The 26,270-nt window shown below is 45.1% G+C and overlaps 1 long non-coding RNA gene across 1 annotated transcript; it reads right to left on the bottom strand.

Annotated features, from left to right (window-relative positions):
• Positions 1-11,711: 11,711 nt before the first annotated feature.
• LOC140544149 (uncharacterized) lies at positions 11,712-23,157 on the bottom strand. Its single transcript, XR_011978222.1, has 3 exons — positions 23,082-23,157; positions 13,494-13,702; positions 11,712-13,109 (listed from the first exon to the last, which is right to left on the bottom strand). It is a non-coding gene; the product is annotated as an uncharacterized lncRNA (long non-coding RNA).
• Between the last annotated feature and the right edge of the window lie 3,113 nt (positions 23,158-26,270).

Raw genomic sequence — 26,270 nt, 5'->3', positions numbered from 1 at the left:
GCGCTAGTCTTTTCCAGCTGTTTAATAACGGGCCAGAGTGAGCCGGCCGCGGCCACGACGTTAGCCAGAGCTCGCCGCGGACGAATATTAGGTTGCTGCGAAAGTTTATTTTCGTAAATGCCTCAGACAGTGTGGAGATTGTAAGGGGCCGGGGGCAAGAGGCTTTGCTTTGGAGGCGAACACGGCGCTCGGGCTGCTTTATGTTTGCGGCTCGGGCGGCGCTGGCGATTAGAGTTAGCAGTCGCTAGCGTTTAGCGCTGTAATGAAGACGCTTGGCGTTTGGCCGTTGGTATGAATCCAGCACATTGTGCACCTCATTTCAGGCGTAATAGGTGTTGATTTGGGCAAACACTGTTTAAAACATCAGGAATTAATGCCAGACACGTGCTCAGAGAGACCCCGGGTGGGCTCTTTGCCCTCAGTCCAGGAGAAGAGCTTTTCTATAGCCATTCATCAAGATCTGTTACAGTAAGGCTCAGTATCATCCGAGGAGTCCGGCTGCTCATTTCCCTGGTTGCTAGGTGGTCGCTATGCTGTTCCAAGTGGTTTCAAGCTGTTAGCAAGTGGTTGCTATGGTATCCCTAGAGTTGCTAGGTAGTTTCTATGCTAGGTGGTTGCTATGCTGTTACTAAGTGGTTGCTATGATATCCAAGGTGGTTGCAGTGGAGTTCCTAGAAAGTTTCTATGCTATTCCAAGTGGTCACTATGGTATTGCTAAGCATTGGCTGTGCTATTCCAATATGGGTTCAAGCTGTTACTAAGTGGTCCATATGGTAGCCCAAGGGATTGCAATGGAGTTGCTATGAGGTTTCTATGCTGTTCCAAGTTGTAACAATGGTGTTGCTTAGCAATTGTTAAGAGGTTGATAGAGGGATGCTATGGTGCCCACAGTGGTAGACATGCTGTTGCTAGGTGGTGTCTTATACCACTCTTCATGCTATTCCCCAAAACCCAGCATTGTTGGGCGAACACCCGGCACCCTCCGCCTCCTCCTCCACCACAGAAACCCTTATTTATTTTAGGTCCAGCTTGTGGGGTTTCACAGAAGTAACAGCTTTCAGGGGTATCAGCAGCAACAGTACCGGGTTTGCAGCCGTAGACCAGGCCAAGGATCCCATTCTGCTGGTTATAGGTCAGTGGTTCTCGTAACCCCCCTCAAGTGCCTGAGAAAGCGCCAACGTTTAGGTTTACGCTTTGCTGGGTTGCACTTCAAGTGTTCAGCTTGATGACACTGAGCTCTAAGGACACTCTTGCAACCTTGAACTGAACTGACCTCTCCATGCCCCTTACATACTTATACCTAATGTATACCTAATATACAGAACAGCCAAAACATTAAAACCACCGCCAGGTGAAATGAACGACACTGATGATCTGGTTCCAGTGCCTCCTGTCAAGGGGTGGATCTACATATTAGCCAGCAAGTGAACAGTCAGTTCTTGAAGGAGATGAAGTTGTTAAAACAGGAAAGATGGACAAGCGTAAGAATCTGAGACACTTGGACAAGAACCAAACTGTGATGTTCTAGATAACTGGGTCAGAACATCTCCAAAACATCAGGCAGGTCTTGTGTGGTGTTCCCCACTGTATGCAGTGGTCAGTACCTACCAAAAGTGCTCCAAGGAAGGACAAGAGGTACACGGTAATGGGCGGCCAAGCCCCTCATTGATGCTCATGGAGGTCCCACCTCACAACTTACAGGACTCTACTGCTAATGTCTTGGTGTTCCAGATACCACAGCAGTAAAAGATGGTTCTTTGAGGGAACCAAAAGTGGTGCTTCTTCTCAAACATAACTCCAAGAAACCTTTGTAAAGCCTTTACTTTGAAGAGAGTAAAAAAAGTTCAGAGAGACACAGCATGTGATGTGAAGATCATGGAGAACCTCCAGGCTTTAAATCAAATGCTGTGACATATCTCAGAAGCTGATCAGGCCGAGCGGTCAGCCTTTGATTGTAGGAAATGCTCCAGGCTGCTGGGGGTGCTGATGGGAGGGGGGGGGGGGGGGGGCTGGACAAAGGGCTCGCTCTCAGATCAATCAGGAGCCTGATAGCCGCCTCACTGCCCTCAGCCCACTGTCCCCTGATCCATCATCTCCTGTCTTTCAGCTGTGCCCCCCCAGCCTCACTGACACTTTCCCTCCTCAGCCTGGTTCAGTCAATCGGCAGACTGATCTTTGATAGACTAGGATCCACTGTTATCTAGAACATGAATGGACAAAAAGACTCTAACACTGTAGCAGCCTGAATTCTGTCTATGTTCTAGATAACGGTGTGTCTTGCAGTGTCAGAAACCACATAAATAAATCTATTAAAGGCTTTGCAAAGTGGGGACCACGCTCACTGTGGGCTGAGGCATGTAACAGGAAACTTGGGATCCACTATTTTACCATCATTCCAAATAAAACTCAGAAGACTCGTGTAGCTTCACTGGTGGGTTTGGATAGGAAATAAAATATGGGCTGTATCTGTGTTGTAGTCATCAAAACCGACGCCTGGTTTCCATTCACCACCACTGTAAAGAAATCAGAGTGGGTGAGTTTATCTACAGTGAAGCTCACTTTCACACCAAACCCCCTTTTGAATAAACTATTCTCACAGACTGAGCTCTGCAGATTCCCTTTAAGAGCCTGTAGAATGATCCTAATCCAGGCTGTGACCAAGGAAACACATGTAAGATGTTTATTGCGGGAGATCTGACAGAGTAACACAACACAGAGTTGGACCCACCAGGAAAGTGGGACGTTACGAGATAAAGCCAGGCAGGTTGGTGGTACAGGCCTGCTTCATGTCATCACCTGCACATCTAAACTCACCTCTGCCCATAACCTCTCCCTGCTCATTCTCAGAGGTCACGTGAAGCCTCGTGTTGACAGAAAAATGCCGTCAGGAGAGGCTTTATTACATTTGCGAAGGGGTCATGGGGGGTCATGACCGATGCAGATTTAATTTAGCTGTGAATGGTGCTGAGACTTTCAGCACGGTCAATTACTGGACCTGATGGTGAGGTTGGCCTTGTAGTGCCATCAGGGCAAGATTTCCGTGATAGAAAGCACAATTTTACCTTAATGAAGAACCGCACCTTGACTGCTGAGTGGAAAATTACAGCGCCTGTGTTAACAGTTCTAGAGTTTAGGATTTAAGAATGTCCTCATTTCGCTTTAAAATCAGCTCTACATAGAGAACGGTTATCAATAGCGTGATTTTATAGAACCTAGAAACACACAGAGAACCCATTAACAGTAGGTAATAGTTGCTAGACATACCATCACATACTATCCTACTACATCTACCAAGTCTACTTAAGGACTTTATAACAAATGCATAACAAGTGTAATAAGAGAATCATGTTTTAAAGGCCATGGTTAGACACAGGCCCTTAGAATTGCCCTACCTAAGGCTCATAGCTTTATTTTAAGGGCCCCTTATATCAACACCATGCCATTTACAGCATAGATAAGGCTGAAGGACACCTACAGAAATCTTTTATGGCAACTGACATTAACCTACCTGAACCTGTATATAGACTTATTATAATCAGTATAAGTTGTTATTACACTTGCTGAGGATGAATTGGCGCCAAAGTGGAGAAATAAGCCTCCATGAATGTTTATGACAGACTTATACAGAATAACATACTCAAGTCTCCTTATTAAATGTGTTATACAGTACTTATGCATGTTTTATAAGGTCCCTATGTCAACATCAAGCATTACCAACTATTCAATGACAGCTGTGTTCCTAAATAACCTGGCTTATTAATAAAACATTCCCTTTTAGTCATACAGTGTGTGTGTGTGTGTGTGTGTGTGTGCATACTAACAGCCAATCAGAAATCAGATATGTATTTTTAGTTTAGCTGATTAGGCCCAGGTGAGGTTCTAGGAGTCAGAGTTAAGTTATAGGAAGGCAGAAAGCTGGGAAAGGCTTCTAAGGACGGGAAGCTGGAAATAGTTTATGTTGACAAACAAGATTTAATGTGGCATTCCGGAGCGGCGGCATGGGGAAAGGAAAATAGTTTGGGAGCGGGCGAGTTCAGGGCCTCCGCGGTTTGGTTTCCATAAGGTGTGTTGACACACTCGTAAGCCGTCCATTTCATCAGTTGGGCTGCACGCGTGTGGTCCCTCTGTAAACATCTCAGCAGCGGACGGTCAGCGGATTGCACTAGATTCGATTCAGCCCATTGGCCAGACCGCCACATTTCATCCACGCTCGCATCTTAGGGAAATAATAACCGTCTGTCCGTCAGCAGGGCGATGCGCCTTGGCTGGGTGGTGTGCGCTTTGGAGGCTTCGGTGAGAAGCTATATCAGAACTGAAGCGTCCAGCGGCCTCCATGAACGGCACGGACAGACCGCAGTCGTCACCATTTCTGCTGCTCTCTTCCCCTGGAATTGACCACCTCGAGTCCCCTCAGCTGTGTGTGAGTTGAGATCATCAGAAACTGACCTTACAGCTTTAGAAAAACCCAAACTGATGAGGACTAAATCAGCCATAACACACACACACACACACACACACACATTGATATATAAGGTTATCCCCTGGCAGCTGTGGAGCTCGTTTTGGGGGAAGCCGGGGGTTCCTGGAGGGTCCAGCATGGACGTTAGCTGGCCAGTCATTCTGAGGTAATGAGTGAGATATCTCTAATGAGTCCTCCGGGCGAGCGAGTTTAATCCCCTCCTTATCCACATGCTGCCAGGTTTTCATCAGGGCTTAGCCCACCCGTGGAAAACTAGCCAGGGAGGTGTCGGGCTCGTTCAGGTGGCCTGGGGCAAGAGATGATACTGCTGGGAATATCTGCTATGGTAGAACAAAGAAGTAACTTCTGCTCACTGGCCACTTTATTGGAAACACCTACCTTGTGTTTCCACTCACTGGCCACTTTACTGGAAACACCTACGCAATATGGACAAAAGTATTGGGACACTTGCTCATTCCCTGTTTCCATCTCGACAGTGTGGGGAAGAAGGATTTCTACTAGTTTCTGGAGGAGCACTGCTGTGAGGATTTGATTGCATTCAGCAACAAGAGTGTTCATAAGATGTATTACAGGGAGCACCCTCCATCATTTTAGAGAATTACGTTCTTCCACTGCTCCACAGCTCAATGCTGAGGCCGTTTATACCCCTCAAGCCCATGCCTGGCATTAGGCAGCACAGAGCCAATAAGTTTATGTTTACTAGAGATGCTCCAGAGAGTCCTATTCTATTGGCAGTACTTCTCTACAGGGACTAGACAATTTGCGCATATGTGTCAGCAATGACCGTCAATTGGAGCAACTTACAGTGGCTGTATGCATTCATCAGAAGGGGTGTCCTCAAACATTTGGACATGTAATGTATCCTGTGCTTCTCTGAATTTTCTACTACTGGTCAGGCTTTAATGCCCAGGGCTGCTCCTTGTTTCTAAGTTAACTCTCAATGAAACCTCAAACCCCGAAGTGGACATGAAAGGCCTCGGCTGCGTCTGTTCACATCCCTAAACAAGCCATCTCTTTATCGGCCCTCAAGACTCTCTCTCTCTCTTTCTCTGTGGGAGAGGGGGCGTGGAGACGACCTGCAGTTACAAGTGACCCTGACCCCCTGCTGTGACCTCTCGCCCTGGGGTTGCCCCTGCAGAGGAAGTGATCGTAGTGCTGGCTGAAGGTCCTCTGAAGCACGAGCACATGTTTATTACATTCCCCCACAGGTGCTGTATCCATTAAACTGAATTTAACTGATCAGCAGCACTTCCTAATCATGTGTACATAGGGACTTCAAAACACATGCATAAACACTGAATAAGGCACTTATAAATACTTTATAAAATATTTGTAAAGTGTTTGCGAACAACTTATGCCAGCTATTACAAGATGATATATGATGTTTGGATAGGAAACTGACCTTATATAAATGTGACATCATATTTCCATAATTTATAACACTGTTATAACACCCCCTTCACAAGTAAAAGCAGAAATAAGACAGAACAACTCACATTGATCTTCACAACATGACATACATGTTTAATAAAGTGAATGGCAGGTATATACAGGCCTGTGACTACAGTAGTAGACATTCATTCTAGTAATAACAGTGATAATACTTGTAATAGTGCTTTATTACAATGTTATAAATGAGCCAAATGTCTATCTTTAGTTTAAGGGCCATAATAAAGTAATCTACATCATCAAGTATCTTACGTCACCTCACAATTACTGGAGTCAGCTGTTCAGAAATATTCAAACCCTGCTTTATAAATGTTTTTAATGCTTATGCATGTGTTATGAAGTCTTTATGTAGAATAAAGTGTATTAAAGGGGATTCTTAGGGGATTTGTATGCCATTCACTCAGTCTTTGCCTTAATTATATATTTTCATTTTGTGATTTACTGATGTAAGCTGTTTTGCATTATAGGAGTTATGACTTAGGAATAATGCTTTATAACAGTGTTATGAAGGTTGAAAATGTCTAGAATCTTAATTTAAGGACTCTTCACTTTAGTTCATGGGCCCTTGTCACCGCCAATGCAATTTCGCTATAAGGCCATTCACATGCATAAATTTCCCCTGCCTGAAAATGTTTATTACTGACAAGAATGCCTTATAACAGATGTTATAAATGGTATGGATTATGTTATAAATATCTGACACTTTAGTTTAAGAGCCTTTACATGAACATTAGTCATTTACTAAAAACATAACATTTTATTCTGTACTTGCAGAAGGCGTTCATAAATACTGAAGTATTGCATCTTATGTAGAGAGCCCTCAAATAATAGTGTCCTTTGTAAAAGGTTGAATGGCACTGAATATGGTCTGATTGGTTTCTTTGATTAATCTTAGGTCAGTATTGATTTATGAATGTGTTATGAAGTCCTTACGTACAGTTCACGAGAACAGTTGGCGCCATTCTGCTCAGAACCACATCTACAAACCCCTGAAGTTCTTGGGTTCTGTTCTGGCTCGGTGACGCTCTGGGGCTGCTCAGCTTCCTCTGGCACTGGAAACCTGCAGCATGTGGAGGAAAGGCCAACAGGGATTTAGTCAAGGACCAGGAAATCCTCTGAGAAAACATCAGGCCTTCTGTGAGGACGCTGTAGCTTGAGAGTCATTGGGCCTTGCAACAGGACAATGATCTCAATCATACCTCAAAGTTCTGGTTTCAGAAGAAGTCCTGGAAGGATCTGGAGTGGCCATTACAGTCGCCTGACTTGAACCCTGTAGGGAATCTTTGGTGGGGTTTGAGGAAGGCGGTTGCAGCAGCAACAAACCCAAGAGTATCAGCAAACTGGAGGCCGCTGGTCATGAGGAACGGGCTGAGATTTCTCAGGAACGCTGCTGCCAGAAGCTGGAGTCTGGCTGTGCATTACGTTTGCAGCTGGTCAGAACCGCAGAAGGGTTCTGCTGAAGACGCTTGTGATGAACGGGTTGAGTAATTTTGGGCTGAATGTGGAGAAAGCTCTCGTTCTAATGGTTGTGTAGAGATATTTCAATTGCTCTTGTTTGATTGGTTGATTAGAAACAGCTGGAAGTTTGTAACATTTACTAATAAACCTGATTTGCAGTCGGAGAAGTTTGTTCTTCCCACTTCTTCATCACAGATAAGCTCTCTGATGTGCCAGAGGTAAACAGGGTCTCCCTCACACTGCAGAGCAGGGCTAATGCTATGTTTACCTTTGGGGAGTAAACCAGGCTTTTTCACCTCATTTAAATTTATAAGAATCAAGCGAATGGAAATCTCTCTCTCTCTCTCTCTCTCTCTCTCTCTCGCTTGGTGGGGGCAGCTTTATGGCTACACAAACAGAATTTGTGGTTTCTCCGGTTGAGGTTTGATGCAGCAGGCTGTGGAACCTTTTATGCAGCCTGGCGTCCAGCAGCCCAAACACAATATTTAGCTTTCCACCCTTTTGAGCCGTTTAGCCTCGGAGGGAAAAGAGCGAACAGCGAGAACCAGCCCAGAAAATCCACAAGGTCAAATGTCCTGAGTGGGCCGGCTGCCAGGCCTGTTTCATAATTACCCCACTCACACACACACACACACACACACACACACACACACACACACACACACACACACTCAGGCTTGGGCTTCCAGTGATGAGGACCCTTGAAGAGGGAGTGAGTGTCCACACTGCAGAGCGATGTGACCGTAAGAGGCTACTGCAGATTACCCAGAGAGAGAGAGAGATGGTTCGGTCATTCCAGTGACTTATTCCGAGCTCCCTCAGAAGCTTCAGATCTCAGATCCGGCCTGGCCTGGCCTGGCCCTGGATCACTTACAATAACAATAATCAGCAATAATCAATAATCTGCTGTTCTTTCTTCTGTTCTACTTTCATTTTGACTTGGAAATGAAACATTAAATATTAACATTTACATATTTTGCATTTTAAACATTAATGTTTATGTAATACACATCCTTATTACTAAGAAATGATAATTTATATAATAAATATTATAGTAAATAATAATAATTAATACAATAATTATTGTTTTTATTATTGACACTAAAGTTTAAATGTAAACATTTACATATTCATAAAAAGTTCATTTGACATTGTATTTGTATGGAGTGTTTGTTTTGTATTTTGCATTTAATATTTGATCTTTTTACTTGTTTTTGAATGATAAATATGGGACACTTTAGTTTAAGAGCCTTTACATCAACATTAGTCATTTACTGAAAACATCACATTTCATTATGTACTAGCATAAGGCGTTCATAAATACTGAAGTATTGCTTTATAAATATGTAAATAACTGTTGAGAGTAGAGAGGAAATGTAGAGAGCCCTCAAACAATAGTGTCTTTTATATGGCACTGAATATGGTCTAATAGGTTTGTTTGATTAATCTTAAGTCAGTACTGATTTATGAATGTGTTAAGTCCTTACGTACAGTTCCAATCAGAATGATCCACCCACACTGCAAATTAGCTATATATATATATATATATATATATATATATATATATATATATATATATATATATATATTTATTTATTTATTTTATTTTTTATTTATTTTTTTTATTTTTTATTATTATTATTAGCTAAATGTAAGTATGCAGGTCCCCATGCCTGTACACCTCTCCTGACCCAAAAGCACAAGAACAGCAACATTATAATCAATAATCTGCTGTTCTTTCTTCGGTTCTAGTGACATGTCTCTTGGACATTAAAAATTAAATATTAACATTTACATATTTTACATTATAAACATTAATGTTTATGTGTTACAAATGCTTATTACTAAGAAATAATAATTATAATAAATATTATAATAAATAATAATTAATACAATAATTATTGTTTATTATTATTATTGTTAATGTTAATTATTGTGTGCCTTCACGGTTTTATTATTGACATTAAAGATTAAATGTAAACATTTACATATTCAAAAAAAGTTCATTTGACATTGTATTTGTATAGAGTGTTTGTTTTGTATTTTGCATTTAATATTTGATCTTTTTACTTTGTTTTTGAATGAAGTTTAGTTAACAATTACATAAACAATCACAATGTCATGTGATGTATAATTTCCAATAAATGTATTTATTTATTTCTGTTTACTTATTTATTTTGTATTGATATAATCATTTATGCAATGTAATTAAATATCTTCATTTTATATTAAAGCCCAGCACAGAACTCATCGACTTTTTCAATCACCAACTCAAACAATTTTTATTCTTTTATTTTATTCATTTCCTTTTATTTTATTTGACTTTTAAATATTAAGAACTGCACATCAAACCTTTTTATGTTTTTATTTGTTTTATTAATTATTCAAATGTTTCAAATAACATTTATTTAAACTTCTGTACAGTTTTAGAATGATAAATATTAAGTATTCAATATTTATAACAAAGAATAAACAATATGTTTCACTGTCTTCTGTTTTAACTTCCACATTTCAAACATGAGACGTTCACTTTCATTCTGGATGAATGTGGTCTAATTAATGAATAACTTGTAATATCGTCCTACTATAACTGTTCCTGCTACTGCTACTAATGTTGACACTAGCCTGACTCCAGTCATGTAGGTGAACTGCTGGCTGGAGAGAAGAAAGGCCTCTTCATGCTGCCTTTAAAGCTTCATCTGAAATAAAGACAGATTGTATGTATGTGTGTGTGTGTGTGTGTGTGTGTGTGTGTGCGCGCGTGTGTGTGTCCTCTTGGTTCTGAGTGTTTTAAACAGAAATAACGCCTCCCTGAGGACGGCTGGTGTTAAGTGGCTTTGGAGATCAGATAGGGGACGCGTGTCCGACACGTAGTCCACCACAGGCTGGTCATTGTGCCCCATTACCTCACGAGGACGCGTTCAGCTCCACAGCATCAGCACAGATCCAGCCCTGTGACCCTCTCCAGAGACCCGGCTCTCACCGGAGCTCATCATGCGGGGCTTTCTTCAGGTGGCTTATGGGTAAAGAGCAGTCGTTACCGAGCTGCATGGCAGAAAGATGTTAACTCCAGCTCGACCACTTTACCCTGTCTACCTCCCCCTTCCTCCAGCTCCTGGGGCTGCAGGGAAATCTCAGCCTCAGAGTGGCACTTTAGAAGTGAGGCCTTGTTCTGTTCTGGGCTCAGTCTGATCACCCCATTGGCTGAATCAGAGGGCGGGACAATTTCGGCACAGATCAAACAATCGAAACTGTCCCACAGATCAAACAATCGAAACTGTCCCATCTCTACTTTAACATAGCCCCACCCACTTTGTCTATTGCAGTTCAGCCCCTCCCATTCAGCCTACAGCAGTCTACCCTCACCCATTCAGCCTACAGCAGTTTAGCCCGACCCATTCAGCATACAGCAGTCTAGCCCCACCCAATTAGCCTACAGTCGTTTAGCCACACCCATTAAGCCTACAGTAGTTTAACCACACCCACTCAGGCAATGGCAGTGTTATCAACTTAGCGCTAACTGATATCTCACCTTGTCCTACGGCAGATGTGTCACATATACGTATATGATCTGAACTGGCCCGCCGGACTCAGTCATGAAGACGGTCAGTATGAAGCTGCTGCTGCTCCTAACAACTTCATAATCACCCACAATCCTCTGGGGAACTTCAAAGCCCAGCCTGCTGACCTCAGCTATCACCTCATCACTGACATCACTACCATTGGGCAAAACAGGACGGCTGTGTGTGTGTGAGAGAGAGTGTGTGTAAGGGAAGGGAGATTCTGTCTCTCTTAATGAATACAGAAACACTGTGTTTATTATAAAGCTAGAGTAACAGGGGTCAGCTAACGGTCAGGGATCTGCTCGCTGGTGGGCTTCTCTCATTTTCCTCAACATCAGTTGTATCTCTCTGCAGGGCTGCTGTAACGGCCTGCGGGGGGCTGTGATCGAGTGCAGTCAGTCAGAGATACAGACGCATGAGATGGTCAGAAGCTAGCCTCTAGTGGACAGCAGGTATATCACAGACAGACTGAAGGTGGATCAGAGATGTCCTAAAAGGTCAGAGTGATGGCGGTCAATTGTGGATACGATTTCAAAGCCAACGATTCAGATTAGGTTCAGTTGAAAATTCTGTTTTTTCTAATGACTGATTGTGTAAAGCTGCTTTGTGACAACAGTTATAAAAACAAATCAATTTGATTTGATTTGAAAAATAAACATTGAAAAACTTTTTGATTCAAATTGATTCAAGATTCAATTTCAGTTCGAATTCATTTTCAGTTCAGATTCAATTTCAGTTCAATCTGCATTTTTAGTTCACGATTTAATTCCCCTCAGATGCTATTTCAGATCAAAATTCAATTATAATTCAAAATTCACTTTACGTTGAAACTGCATTTGGAGTTCAAGATTCAACTTCAGGTCAAAATTGAATTCCAATTAAAAAATCTATTTCAATTCATTTCAAATGCAATTGGAAACCAAACCGTCATTAAACTTCAACTCTATACAACTCCCAGTCTGTTGAACTGGACGGGATGAAGAGAGAGGAGGAATCGTGTAGAAATGAATCAGGACCGTTTCGGGTTTCTAAAGTGATTCTCCAAAGAAACGCAGGATGAGTCCATTAATTAATCCTGATCTATTTCCAGATTATGTTCCGAATCTCACGCCACAAACTTCTCAATGCGCTCATTCATGAGTCCTCTACCTTTGATGCTCCTCCGAGCTCCGAGCACACACACTCATTTCGACCCCCCCCCAGTTTTCAGTCCACATTCTAGGTCCATCACGTTTGGCGAGCGCCGAAAGCTGCTGAATCTCTCCAGCAACCGTTTAGATTTCAAAAGAATACCTCCCGCTAGGTATCACCCCATCCCACTCCACCATCGGACCACTGGACCTCCTCCGCTGAGGCAGTGTGTTTGCTCTGGGTGGGAGAAAGAAATGTTCTGTGGTTTGGGTTCTAATTACTCATGAAATAAATATAAACAGCAGCAGAACCGAACCAACAAACAGCAGGTTGAGGAGATGTGAGCTTTCTGGACCATCGTAGCTCTGGGACTGTGACTGAAGGTAAGCGAAGCACGACGAGAAAACCAACTGGATGTTAAATCACTGGTCAATAGTTTGTTGAGTCCAGCTCCTAGGTGGCCTGCTGATGATGTCAAAGTGGTCAGTGGGGTTTGTTGACCCAAGCCCGCATGGGTTTCTGCAGGGAGGGGAAGAGGAAAAAAGTTGCTACAGATTGGCTATTTTGCGAAGGAAATCAGGGCCGAGGTCCGAAGCCAAGCTGACCAAAGTGCTTACCTGGCCACTCCGACCCGATATAAATACACATTCCTAAATCTCTACCTGAATGCGCTGTAAATCCAGCCCTTTCCAGACTGGTCCAGGTGACCCCATCGCCCCTTTGGCTTCCCAACAAAGTGGACCTTCTTTCGGCTCAGGTGAGGAAGAGCCGGGGGGTGTATGCTGGGAGAGGAGCACTCCATACGTCTTCACCTCCTCTCCGGCCAGCGAGAGTTACGCGCCGTTTGACCTGGATGTTAGCGAGCAGCAGGAGGGCATCGAGGGACCTGAGTGTGTGTGTGTTGCCTTCACTTTCGCAAAGGTGAGCGAGTGCAGCCCATCCATCCAGTCTAAATCCTGGCTGGAATGAGGGCGTTCAATCTCTGAAGAAGCTTGAGATGTCCCGTCACCATTGGGTCAGCTTTCACCCTGGAAAAAGTAGACGTAATTTCTGGGGGATTGATCGGCCACTCAGAAATCATAGCTCCAAACACAATCAATTAATCAAACCACTGATCATTCTTTAGTGGTCTGACCACACCGGTCCACCAGAATGACCACTTTGATCAAACTGCTCAACCATCTTAAGCAACCAGTTTGACCAGCCTGAGGACAAGGTGGAAGACCATGCTAGTATGGTCTTCCACCCAGTACTGCACTAGCATCATGTGATTGGGGGGTTCTAGATAGTCTAAACCAATGACTACAGAAATCATGACGGTTCCGCCGGCGTTACATAACAACGAAGCCAGAACTGTCGGCCATGTTGTCCAATCTGCAACCAGTGGAGACCAGAGGTGGAGCCAGACTCACCTACTCATTTGGTAATTCCGGCCCCTTCTCCCAGATTGAGCCTGAGGTGTCTTAGACCGCCTTCACTGAGCTTCCAGCACAGTTCGTCTGGTATACGGTCACCATGCAGGTCCTGCAGACGAGCGGTCTCCTCCAGTCTAGCCTGTCTGTCAATCACTTCAGTCCCAGGTGTGGCCCGCCTTCTTACAATAGAGGTTATCTACTGGTTTCTGGGGGGAAAATAAAAAATAGGCCAATATTAGCACAGAGAGCACTAACTGCTGGAATTTGAAGACACTGGAGATGGAAAGACAGCTTAGAAGAGGAAAATGGGTGTGCCTGTTTTTCATTGAAACATATGAAGATGGGTGGAGCTACACATCATACTGCAACCAGCCAGCAGAGGCGCAAAACTTGCAGGGGCTTCACTTTCGTAAGTGGTTGTACTGTCCATGCTTTCTACAGTCACTGACCTGAACCGACTAAACTGGGATGAAATTAAGAACACTGGTGCTGCTCATGTAAAAGGGTTTAAAATGTGGTCCGATCTGCCCGTTCCCACATGTGTGAGTGTATGTGACTCCACCACACTCTCTCGCTTGGCTTGGCAAGGCCTGCAGACGGCTGGTCGCGTCCTCCTCGTTTGTCAGGACTCGGACAGGAAGCCGATGACTTGCGTGGCTGTGATGCATGTGTAATGAGCCAGGCCCACACAAAGCTCCACCTGTGCCCAACAAAGACGCACTCTTCATGGGCTCTTCGGCATTGTCCTACTCCGCAGCTTCAGCCCAGCTGTGTGGGCGCCCGGCCTCTGTGGCCATTCATGTGACCCTGCAGTCAAGACCGCAGTGAAAGGCCGAAACAGCGATTGCTCTGCCTTCCCCCCTCAGAGCCCCTCCTGACCCCGATAAAGCCCTCTTTATCTGGGGCTGAAATCAAGGCCAACCAGCTGTGTACAAATGCATGGGGGCTCACGTCGCTTTATCTGGGGACTCAGCTGTTGTTCGGAGCTGGTGGCGAGCTTGTTTTACTAGGTTTAGGTTGCCAACATGCGCATCAGTGGGCATGAGTGGACAGTAATGTGGTCATTGTCGCATGGGCTGTGAAATCTGGGCAGTTTAGCCCCACTACCTCAGCCTACATCACTTTAGCTCCCGTGTCTACAGCAGTTTAGCCTCACCCATTCAGCTTACAGCACCTACAACTTCAGCCCATAGCATATGAGCCTTAGCCATAATGTCTAGAGCACTTTAGCTCCACCCATTCAGCCAATAGCAGGTTTGTCCCACCTATTCAGCCAACAGCAGATTTGTCCCACCCATTCACCCCACAGCAGATTAGCCCTGCCCATTCAGCCTACAGCAGTTAATCCCCATCTATTCACTCCCAGCAGTTAAGCCCCACCCATTGACCCTACAGAAGTTTAGCCCCATCCATTTACCCTACAGCAGATTAGCCCCACCTATTCAGCCTACAGCAATTCAGCCCCACCCATTTAGCCTACAGCTGATTAGCCCCACCGATTCAGCATACAGCAGTGTAGCTCTACCCATTTAGCCTTCAGAAGTTTAACCCCACCCATTCAGCCTACAGAAAGTTTAGCCCCTCCCATTCAGCCTACAGCAGTTTAGCCCCTCCCATTCAGCCTACAGCACTTTAGCTGGGCCATGCTGAAATTCTAACGAGTGTTTAAGCTCTAAGCGGTTTTGAATGAGGCACAACAATGAGGGCCGCCAATCCGAAAAGAGCTCATTTACATATATCAATCTTAAAGGCACAGTCTGATCAATCGTAAATCATAAAGAGAGGTTGGGAAACGTTTGTGTAAATATGAGCTATAAATGTTTTCGGTTCGAGACCCAATCAGATCCGCCCACAGTGATTTCCATCCATTCACACATGCTGGGTCTGTTTGTCTGCGAGTCTAGAACGTATACACCGAGGCTGTGCTTCTCAGAACATGCTTTTTCTGTTTAAAACTCTGGTAAATTTGCTGTAAACAGTCAGTAACAGTGATTAATCCACTATAACTGCAGAACCGTTGTTAGAGGCCGGTCTGATTCTGGCTGTATTTGTAAAAAACGAAGACATTTGTTTAAACTCCTCCAAACTGTTGTTTAATGGCAAGACGATTAAACCGTTCCCTCATGTTAGCAACAGCAGGCCGCCCCCTAATTTCAGGCTTGTGAGGCGTTTCGACACTCCCTGGGCTTGGGCGTTTAGCACGCCGCCGGCGCTAACCTCGTTCATCAGGGCTCCGGCGTAAGACTTATTCCCCACACTTACTTTCCTGACAGGCCCATCAGTCCCCCAAGACAAACCCACATGATTAATACCGAGCAATTAATTTTCAGGACAGCGGCCTACACCATAGGGGTCCCCCTACACTTTCCCCTGCACTCATTAGCCACACTTCAGAACCGGCGGGCCCAACAATAACACCAATATCTGTGGTGGCGAGGCGTCGGGAGTGATATTGAACATGTGGCAGCAGTTAGAGAGGGGAGAGAAGTGGCAACCCGATCCAGGACGGACAATTTATCAGCCGAGTTGGGCTTTTTCACCGCGCTGACAAAGTCCAGCCGCTCACCCTCCAAATGAAAAGCCCGTAATGGGGACCGAGAGCGGGGCTCTCGGCCCGAACCGCACACACAGATAAAAGATAGCGTGTGGACCCGATCCCTCCCTCATTCCACTTTTGTCTGGTCCTCCTTTTGAGGCAGTCCCTGCGGCGCAGTCTGGTTCTTACCAAGGATCTTTTATTTTGGTCAGTACCGGAGCCTCTCCAGAGTCCGGTTGGTGAAGTGTAATGATTATCCTTTAATTTGAGAGGGCCGCTGTCTCTCATGACAATGAAGCGGAGGTCTGGATAAGCTCATCAGAGAGAGGGGGAAAGAGGGGAGGGTGTAGATAGTGCTGTAAAACTCCATCTGATTACCTCCACCGAACCACAGGTGGAAATGTTCCAGTGTGATCCAAATATAATGAGCATGAGTCTGATCTCACCCTCATTTGGACTCGGTCTTTCCCCGATCTCGCCCTCATTTAGACTCCCTCTTGACTCTGATCTCGCCCTCATTTAGACTCACTCTTGACTTTGATCTCGCCCTCATTTAGACTAGGTCTTGACCCTGATCTCGCCCTCATTTGGACTAGATCTTGACCCTGATCTTGCCTCTATTTGGACTTGGTCTTGACTCTGGTCTAGCCCTCATTTGGACTCTGTGTTGACTCTCGTCTAGCCCTCATAGCCCTGACTCGGGCTCACTCTGATCTGGACTGGACCGTTGTCTACACAGATGGTCTGAAGAACGGAGCAGAGCTGAATCTCCTTCAGTCTATTGTCTTTTGTTTTCCCCTTTCCTGAACTGCAGCTCTAAGACTGAACACGGGTAGACGCCAGCAAGGCGTTAAGGGAATTGCTCAGCCGGAACGCCAGCGATAAACAGTAGGGAAGGTAATGAGGAGCAGCTCCTGGACCTGCCGGGACGTTCTCCTGCTGCTTCGGTGGAAATAAACAAACATCTGCATCCAAACACAGATGTTTTTGATCACGCTAGAAAGCAACAAGCTTAATCAAACTCCATGACGGCAAGGTGGAGGGCGTGGCTGCAGGAGAGTAGGCCCTCAGAGAAGGAAGGTGGGGATTAGAGGGGTAGGGTGACAGGATTAGGATCACAGTGGCTGTAGCTTTTCTGTATTAAATACACAGACTGAGTGGTGGTTCTCCATCACTGTGTTCATCATTAGAACATCTCCAAAGTTCTCCTCATGTAGTCTAGTATTATTTAGAGTTCTCCTCAGATCAACACCTGGTTTGGTGGTAAATCAGGGCTTAATGATGGTAAATCAGGTGAGCTGCTGCTGCTGCTGCTGATGGAGTTGAACACATCCTCCACCCTGTGCTGGATGGACTGGGGGACGTCCAGGAGAAACTTGGAGGAACAGAGCTCTGTTCTTCAGTCCCAGCCAACTTGCTCATGTAGGGCTCACATGGGTGCAACGTGGGCTAGGTGGGTTACTATGACCCAAGTGGGCTGGCTAAATAGGTCCAGTTGTCATAGCCCTACTTAATCCCACATGGGTCCCGTCTAGGCCCCAAATGCAGTGTACCACCCAGATGGGGCCCATGTTTAACTCCACCTGTTTCCATCTCTGACCCATGTGGGCACCCATATGTAAGGTCAACATGAAACCTATGGGAAAAACCTTACAGGTCCCACATGGGTACCTCAGCTGGGATGATACTGCATGAACTGATTAGGAACTGCATCCATTTTCACATGGTCAAAAGTAATCGGACAGACATGCATACCCCTATTGAGCTCCTTTTACAGGCCTCCTTCAGTCGCTGATTGGCTGACCCGATAATTGAAGGCTTCGGTTCATCCCGTTAGGAAGAGCAGTGTGTGGGGCTTTATTTTTCTTCAAAAGTTTGTGGACACCCCTTCTAACAAATGCATTCATCTACTTTAAGTTGCACCCATTGCTGACACAGATGTGCAAACGTACGGCCAATAGATTAGGACTCTCTCTGCAGCAGATCAACACTGATGAACCTATGGGCACCATGCTGCCTAATGCCAGGCGTGGGCTACAGAGGGGTATAAAGCCCCCCAGCAGCATTGAGCTGTGGAGCAGTGGAGGAACTGTGTTCTCTGGAGTGATGGATGGTGCTGCTCCGTCCAAGACATTTGGATGGGATGAGTTGGGGAGTTGGGAGTTGGTCATTCTGACCTCACTAACGCTTTTTAAGGCATTGTTTGGTCTGGTGATGACTATTAGCATCCATTCACTGTTAGCAGCATTAGCCCATATGGCTGAACTGTTCTTCTGATGCTGGGCTGTGTGAAGTGTTCAGCACCTGCTAGCAATAAAGGCCAGTACATGTAGACAGAGTGGTCATCAAAGAGCCGCTGTTGTAATAGATGTGTCACCTGTGCACTCTAATTACCTTCTCCTGACGTTTCCTCCCCTGCCGCAGAAGACCCCTCGCTGGGGGAGTCATTAGGGAGGAGCGCCTGCGAAGTCTCCAGCAGACGTCCCCCTCTGATCTCCTGTCAGCTGGTTTATGAAGAGCACTGCTGAGCGGTGTAGATCCACTGTCTGCTCCTCCTCTGGGGGCTGGATCAGAGGCCTGGGATCAGCTAAGCAGGTGTCCAAATACTTTTGTCCCATACTACGGAGCACCTACTCACCTCTGCAGAAGTTTAGTAGTCATAGAGAGCAGCAGCTTGTCTCTAGAGACTACACCCACACGTGTTTCTGCCCAAACGTGGCTCCTGGGGTCCTGTATTTATGCGAGGCTGAAGGCGAGGGATCTAGGTAGCATCAGCAGTAGCTCTGTGTCGTGTAACCGCGCTGCTAGCAGGCCCGTCAAAAGCTAGCTGGCTTCCTTCTGGAGAGCTGCCAGTCTCCCGGTGTCGGGTCGTCTGCGTGGCCCAAATGTAGACTGCTTTCTTTCTGCGCGCAGGCTGTCATCACCTCACTACATTCAGGCTGGGTGTCCCAACGGCCGAGCGCTCTCTGCTTTCAATAACGGAACCCGAATTTCCATTTGGAGAACGTTATTGCTGTCATAAACAAATCATGCTGCCGAGGTTTATGTGGTGTGAGGGAAAGACGTTGCGAGATGCCCTCAGACCAAATGGGGAAACGCATTAGACTCCACTGAAGCTACCGTGACTGTGGCCCATGTCAGGACTTGGTTCTGGCGCTGATGTTCTAGTGATAATTCTGATCTTTTAGGTTCTGTACATAAATTAAATAGGAGTTGATCCTAGAACATTTACGTTATGTGGAGGTTCTTGAACTTACACACACTGCATCTAATTTACAAAAACTTGGCCTTCTAAAGAACCATGGAAAGGTTTTTTAGAGTTCTTCTATGGCACCATACAAAGAACCTTTTTAGGTAAAGTATCTCTGCTTGGGATACGTCTGTTAGGCTTAATGTAAAAGTGAATAAGGCTAAAAACCAGGTTATTTAAGGTTCCATACCAAAACTGAAAGTTCTCCCTAGAACCTTTACACTATGTGGAGGATCTTCATATTTACACATCTCATTTACAATAACAGTCATCTGAAGAAGGAACCCTCGCTTAGGGTTCTTCTATGGCATTGTGCAAAGAACCCCTATCTGTTTTTAGATCACAGAACCCTTATGTGGAGGATATTTATACAAATGCATCAGCAAAAATAGTCATCTAAAGAACCATAGAACCAAGGCTTTTTAGGGTTATTCTATGGCATTGTGGCAAAGAACCTGTTTAGGTGTATCCCAGTTTAGGACAAGCCTGTTTCTGGTTTCATGTGAAAGTGAATGAAGCTAAGAACCTGTAACTGTAAGGTTTGTACTCTTTCAAGGGTTGTGCCTAGAACCTGTACAATTAGGTGGAGGTTCTTTGAACATTCTTCTTACTAATCTTTCTTACGCATGTCATTAACTGAAACAGTCCTCTAAAGAACCACAGAAACGTTTGCACCTAAAGTGGTTCTTTTATTGCATCATGCAAAGAACCCTTCTGGGTATCTCTACTTTTAAAAGTGCAGAACTATAATATTTAGTCATGTGATTCTTCGAAGAACCTATACAAAATGGTTCGATATAGGACCAAAGGGGTTCCAGTATTGCTGTAAAAATCTTTTTTTGGTACTATAGGCCTACAGAACCTTTTTGGAATAACCCAGTCAACAATTTCATTGGTCGTCGACAGCAACGTCTGCCACAGCTGTGAAGTTACCATCTTCGCTAACCTGTTTGAGAACCTAGTTCTTTAAGGGTTCTCTCTATTTTTGGGACTGCAGAACTACAGTAACCAAGCAAACACAAACAACCAGTGGAACCTCTCTCTGAAGTGGAAAGATTTCTAAATGGTTCTTGTCTCAAATGTGCCACTCCAAGAAAGTCCTCTATTGTGTGTAGGTTCTTTAGGGAACCATGCCCTGAAAGGTTCTCTATTCGTCTCTTTTTGGTGTGAAGCCCAAATGAAGAGACTGACTGTGAGTCTGTTTGGCTTTATGTAAAAATGAGTGACGTCAGGTTTTACAGTGTGGTTCTAAGGAGCCCGTGCCGATGTTCCGAGCGCTACATCGTTATAGGGAACAGGTTTGCGTTCATCCCACAGTTTGCTGATGTCAACACAGTGGATATCTCACATGTGGAAGAAGGTGATGTGTTCCAGATGAGCTCCGGCAGCAGAGCCCTTCGAACTCCCTTCTACTGTTACAGTGCAGAGCCTCAGGGCATACACCTCAAAGCTAGAACGTGTTCCAGCTATTGGCTGATAACATCTGCTGATGCTGAAGATCTGGAGAAGGTTGTGCCACTGAGGTGCCTAGTATGACCTCAACTATAATTATGACTGAACTGGAGAACCTGGACACAAAGCACTAGCATGGGTCAGCAAACTTCTAAAGACCTAAAGAACCTTCACTTGAGGAACTCGGGTTCTTATCCAATGCGAATGTCCATAGTTCCAAAACTGGTTCTTCTATGGCTCAAATCATTGAAGACAGGACCAATAATTACAGGACTGGAAACTGGATTCAAGGTCCAGATCTGAAGACCTCGGTTCCATGTCATTGCTTGAAGAACCCTGTGTAGCACTTTTTTAAGAGTGTAGAGCTGAAATAACTTTATAGTTATAGTTTAAATGAACAAGGGAATTCTTAATTTTCTGAAATTCCTGTAAAATGGAATGATCGAGACTGGAACAATTGGTTCTAGATAACCCTATCCAGTCAGAACTGGAGTTGACGGCGGTGGTGAATGGAATCAGATGTACCTCTGAAGTTCTAAAAGCTCCCTTCTTCCACCTAATGCTGATGAAGACACTGCCTGATGCCTGAGACACTGTTCTACCAGAGTTCTGAGAAGAGTTTGACTCTAGAACCTGCTTTTAAAAATCCAGCTCGAGAACAGCTTCTACTGGTAGCTGGTTTCAGATGGTCTAAGCTGGTCCTTGGTGGTCAAGGTGGTTGAAAAGCTGGTAAACTAGCTTGCTAACACCAGCTCTTGACCAGCATAGCGTGGCTTGCATTTGATTTTGGACCTGCTTGGCCAGCTTGGTCAAGGTTGGTCAAGTTGACCGTGCCTGTAGACCTAGATCTAAACCATTAAACTCATACCCAAAGCTGGGCAAGAGCTAAACTGGTCACCCATTGTCCAGGATCAACCAGCTTGACCAGCTTGGCAGCAGGAGATGGAACGGTGGTGGGATACATGCTGCAGGACGTTGTGCTACGAAAGAAAGTGACCGTACCGTCAACAGCGCTCCGTATAAGACTCGCTTCACTGCACTTTCCTGTAAAAACAGCAGTTCTTGTTGCCAGTTCACACAACCTGATCCCCCACCTCGCTCCTGGCCAGTAAGTGGATAGTCTGCCTCTGTGAGGTCGGCTAGACCTGAGCTCTCTGGAATTAATCTCTGAGCACCTTAATCCGTGCATTCCATACAGTGCTATTTACATTACAAAGCCCCGCTGAGTCGCAGGAGGACAGATGAGATCCGCATGCAGCCCTTAGGAGGGGTCAGCAGGACACGATGAACACGGAGAAGGTCTTACGTGGCTGTGCTCTGCTGAGTGTGACTGATACCTGCCTGAGGAGTCCAACAGCATGTGTCTGGGGCCCCTAATCAGAGTTATACACCCTAAGGTCACCATGCTGCCTAATAATGCCAGGCGTGGGCTAGTAGAGGGGTATAAAGCCCCCCAGCATTGAGCTATGGAGCAGTGGAAAAACGGTGCCACATGTGCCACTTGCCCCTCAGGCTACAAGCGGGCCACATCCTGGCACTCTGCTTGTGCCACTTGCCCCTCAGGCTACAAGCGGGCCACATCCCGGCACTCTGCATGTGCCACTTGCCCCTCAGGCTACAAGCGGGCCACATCCCGGCACTCTGCATGTGCCACTTGCCCCTCAGGCTACAAGCGGGCCACATCCTGGCACTCTGCATGTGCCACTTGCCCCTCAGGCTACAAGCGGGCCACATCCCGGCACTCTGCTTGTGCCACTTGGCCCTCAGGCTACAAGCGGGCCACATCCCGGCACTCTGCTTGTGCCACTTGGCCCTCAGGCTACATACGAACAGGGATTGGGTAACTGACCTTCCAAGAAAGCACATGTAACATTCACTCTCTGTGTGTCTGATAGCTGATAAACATAATTAGCCGAAGCATCCACCTCCAAGCATGTAGCAGTGAGCTGTGAGCTTATCATTGATGGGGGAGGGATGCTGGTGAATTGGTGTAACTGCGCATGGATTATTTATCTTACTTCGCTACATTTACGGCATCATATTATTGTAGAATTTGTGGCATTTGACTCTGAAGGGTTCTAGATAAAAAAAAAAAACATTATATATATATATATATATATATCATTTTATATTGTTATAAATATATATTATATATATATATATAAAACAAAAACGACTGCTCAAATAGTGCAAAGAAACAATTATAATTATAATTATATATATTATAATTATAATGCGAAGAAGTTATTATTCAGAGTTAAACAACACAGGACTAATATCTGAACTCTGAGAGCATTCCGAAATCACTATCGTGAAATAATAACCTTGACGGCCAATCACAGCTTACCTGTCTCGGCAGACTCTCCACTAGTCTTTCACATTGCTGTTGGGACTTTATGCCATTCATAGTCTGCAGATTCAGCTGACTCAGCTCTGTTTGATGAAATGCCTGAAATAAAATAAAATAAATAAATAATAATAAAAATAAATAAATAAATATATATTAGGAAATAAGTTCCAAGAGTTCTATAATAAGCCACTAATACTCAAAGCTATACTTCCAGATTAGTATATTATCACTGGTTTGAGAGTAAAGGTGTTAATAAATAAATAAATAAATTAATTAATTATATTGACCTTTATGGCACAATTCACAATGTACATTTGTGCCATGCTATTGAAATGCTAACAGGCCTCCAATAATGTACCCCTATATGATATAATGACAGAAGCAATACCCTAAAAAACCCCCGACCAGTGGTCCTTAAAAGGCCGCATTCCCCCCATCCGTGTCTGTGTGTGGAGGAGGATGTCTGTAATTAATTGCAGGAGGATCTAATTACATCTGATACTCTTTACGCCGCTGTACTGCGAGACCTGTCCGGGTCCGAGCGGGTCTCATCCCGGTTTTATCACACCGTGCAGAAGAGCAGTCTGGGAAATCCCCTGGGAGATCACCCTTAACTCTACTCAGCCTTAAAGAATGTCAGGAGAGCTTCCTCCGCCCCCTCACCCCCCCACCTCCCTCCACCCTCTTCACTCCTCAGACAGACGCTCTTCACCTCAACCCTTCAGGCCAGCAGTGAGGAACCCATTACACCTCCACACCTCTCCATCATTTACTGCTTATGCTATTGTGTGGTTCATGCATTGATAGCCTATCTAGAACTTCCAAGAGGATTAGCTAGGACTTTCATGAGTGCAGTAATGTTAATTCTGCTCACATTCAAAGCCCATCTGGAACCTCCAGGAGGATGAGAGAGAGATGAGATGTAGAGACTAGAGATGTTTGTTCTGCTCATACTACTGATCATATTCCCAACATGATTAGAAAATTCAGAAGAACCATGTAGAACGTCCAGAAGAGTGACAATTATTCTGCTCAGACTACTGCTCACACTTGCGGCCTGTCTAGAACTTCCAGAAGGATGAGAGTGATATTTATTCTACTTACACTATTGCTAACCCTCACAGTCTTCTCTAGAACCTCCATAAAGCTAGGACTTCCCTGAGTGCAGTAATGTTTATTCTGCTCACATAACAGCCCATCTAGAACCTCCAGGAGGACTAAAGATGTTTATTCTGCCCATACTACCACTCACTCTCCCAACTACTACTTACAATATCTAGCTATCTAGAACCTAGAGGGACATTTATTCTCATCATACTACTGCTCACATCTATCGCCTATCTAGAACCTCCAAAAGGACAAGAGTGACATTTGTTCTACTCATAATAACACTTAAACTCACATCCTACCTAGAACCTGCAGAAGGACCAGCTAGGTCTTCCAGGAGTGGAGAGACATTTATTCTACTCACAATACCACTTACACTCACAGCCTACCTAGAACCTCCAGAAGGACTAGAATTACATTTATTCTACTTACAATATTGCAAACACTCACAGCCTATCTAGAACCTCTAGAAGGACCAGCTAGGTCTTCAAGGAGTGAAGTTCTTTCAGATGAAGCTAGTCCCACTCACTCACTCACAGAACATGATGGCAGCTAATCTGACGGCCTCCAGTTCTACCAGTGAAGTTCCGACCAATGGGAGAGCCGGTTTGGCTGAATCTGCCTGGATACCGCCGAGAGAACCCTCACGGACTGGACAGTTCTAGCAGGTTTACCCTTTAGTTTCCAGCAGATGTGAATAGTGTACGAAGACTGGGGCTGAACCACTGCAGCTCCGGTCTACAGAAGAACACCCAGATACACCTACAGAGATGGACAGTGCTCAGTGCTGACCGCTGGTGAGAACTACTATGGGGATGTTAAAGGATCTACGAGGGGTATGAGGGGTACCTGAATGTTGATGTCACTGAAGAGCAGTGCAAGGGTACTTCACCATGGTAAAGTAGAACTGGACAGACAGAGCGCACGAGCGAGCGAGAGAGAGAGAGAGAGAAAGAGAGTAAGAGAGAGAGAGAAAATTTAGTGTCCAGCTCAGGCAGAGAGATTTACAACCCTAATCAAAAGCCAGGCCACGGTTGGAAATTGAGCATGAATGATGTCATGAAACTGTCCTCACTCCGACGCCCTGATTTATAGCTGAAGGTGAGATTCGTAAAGGAAAATACACCAACCAAAAAAAAAGGATGGAGAAGAAGAAGTAGTAGCGAGCGATGGAGGTTTTTTAAAGGATTTCTATGCAGCGCTGAGAAGGTACACTATTCCATTCAGAGCACACACTTGCATTCCACCTTCTTCACCCTGCTGGACATGCAAACCAACGTGCTCCTCATGATCGATAGCAGCAGGTACCCGTCATCAATAACCGTAATTGACTTCTAGGAAACCCTCCACCCCGGGAGGCCCAACATCACCACATCCGCACTGGTCGGGTTGGGGTACACTGACCAGACCAGACCTGTGATGCACCCAAGCATGGCCCCGTCCGTCATCTACACCAACCAAATGACCTGCACTGCGGGGAAATGTCCGCTTAGCCGCCGCGGTACAAGCCTTAGCACAAAGGGTTCTTTCAGGGATGCCACAGAGGAACCACTTTTTTGCGGCCCAAGCAGTGGCTCTCCGGCAGGTCCTCGGGGAGTCGGAGCAAAGAATCTGGACCTTCGGGGGGTTGATGAGAATTTTTTAGAAGGTCCGCACTCTTTTACCAAAGAGGTTCCCTATGCAGAACCCTGGTTCTAAAGATCTACATAAACTTTGGCTCTGATATTCAGACTTCCCTGAAAACTTTTAGAACCTGGATCAGGCGTGTTGCATTAGGGGGGTGGCGCTACATTTAGCAAGGCGGTGGATCTCCAGGACCAGGGTTGCTTGACCCTGTTCTGTAAGAGTGTGGTTCACATTATTTATCTATTTGGGACACTTTTGTAGGTTCTTAGATTACAAGCTGTTAAGGAACCTTCAAGAAAAGGTTTATAGAAGAAAAGGGTTTCGTCAAGGTTCCTTAAAGCACCACCGTTTTAAGCACAGTAAGACACTGCCTACTGATACTCTCTTAAAAGTAAAGGTTCCTACATGGTTCTTGGCCAGAATGCATGGTCGTAGAACACTTCTAATTGGCGT

Source organism: Salminus brasiliensis, chromosome 22 (genome assembly GCF_030463535.1).
Source record: "Salminus brasiliensis chromosome 22, fSalBra1.hap2, whole genome shotgun sequence".
In the NCBI taxonomy this organism is placed as follows: Eukaryota; Metazoa; Chordata; class Actinopteri; order Characiformes; family Bryconidae; genus Salminus; species Salminus brasiliensis.
Note: the sequence above shows the minus strand (reverse complement) of the source record. Positions and strands in the feature narration are given on the sequence as shown.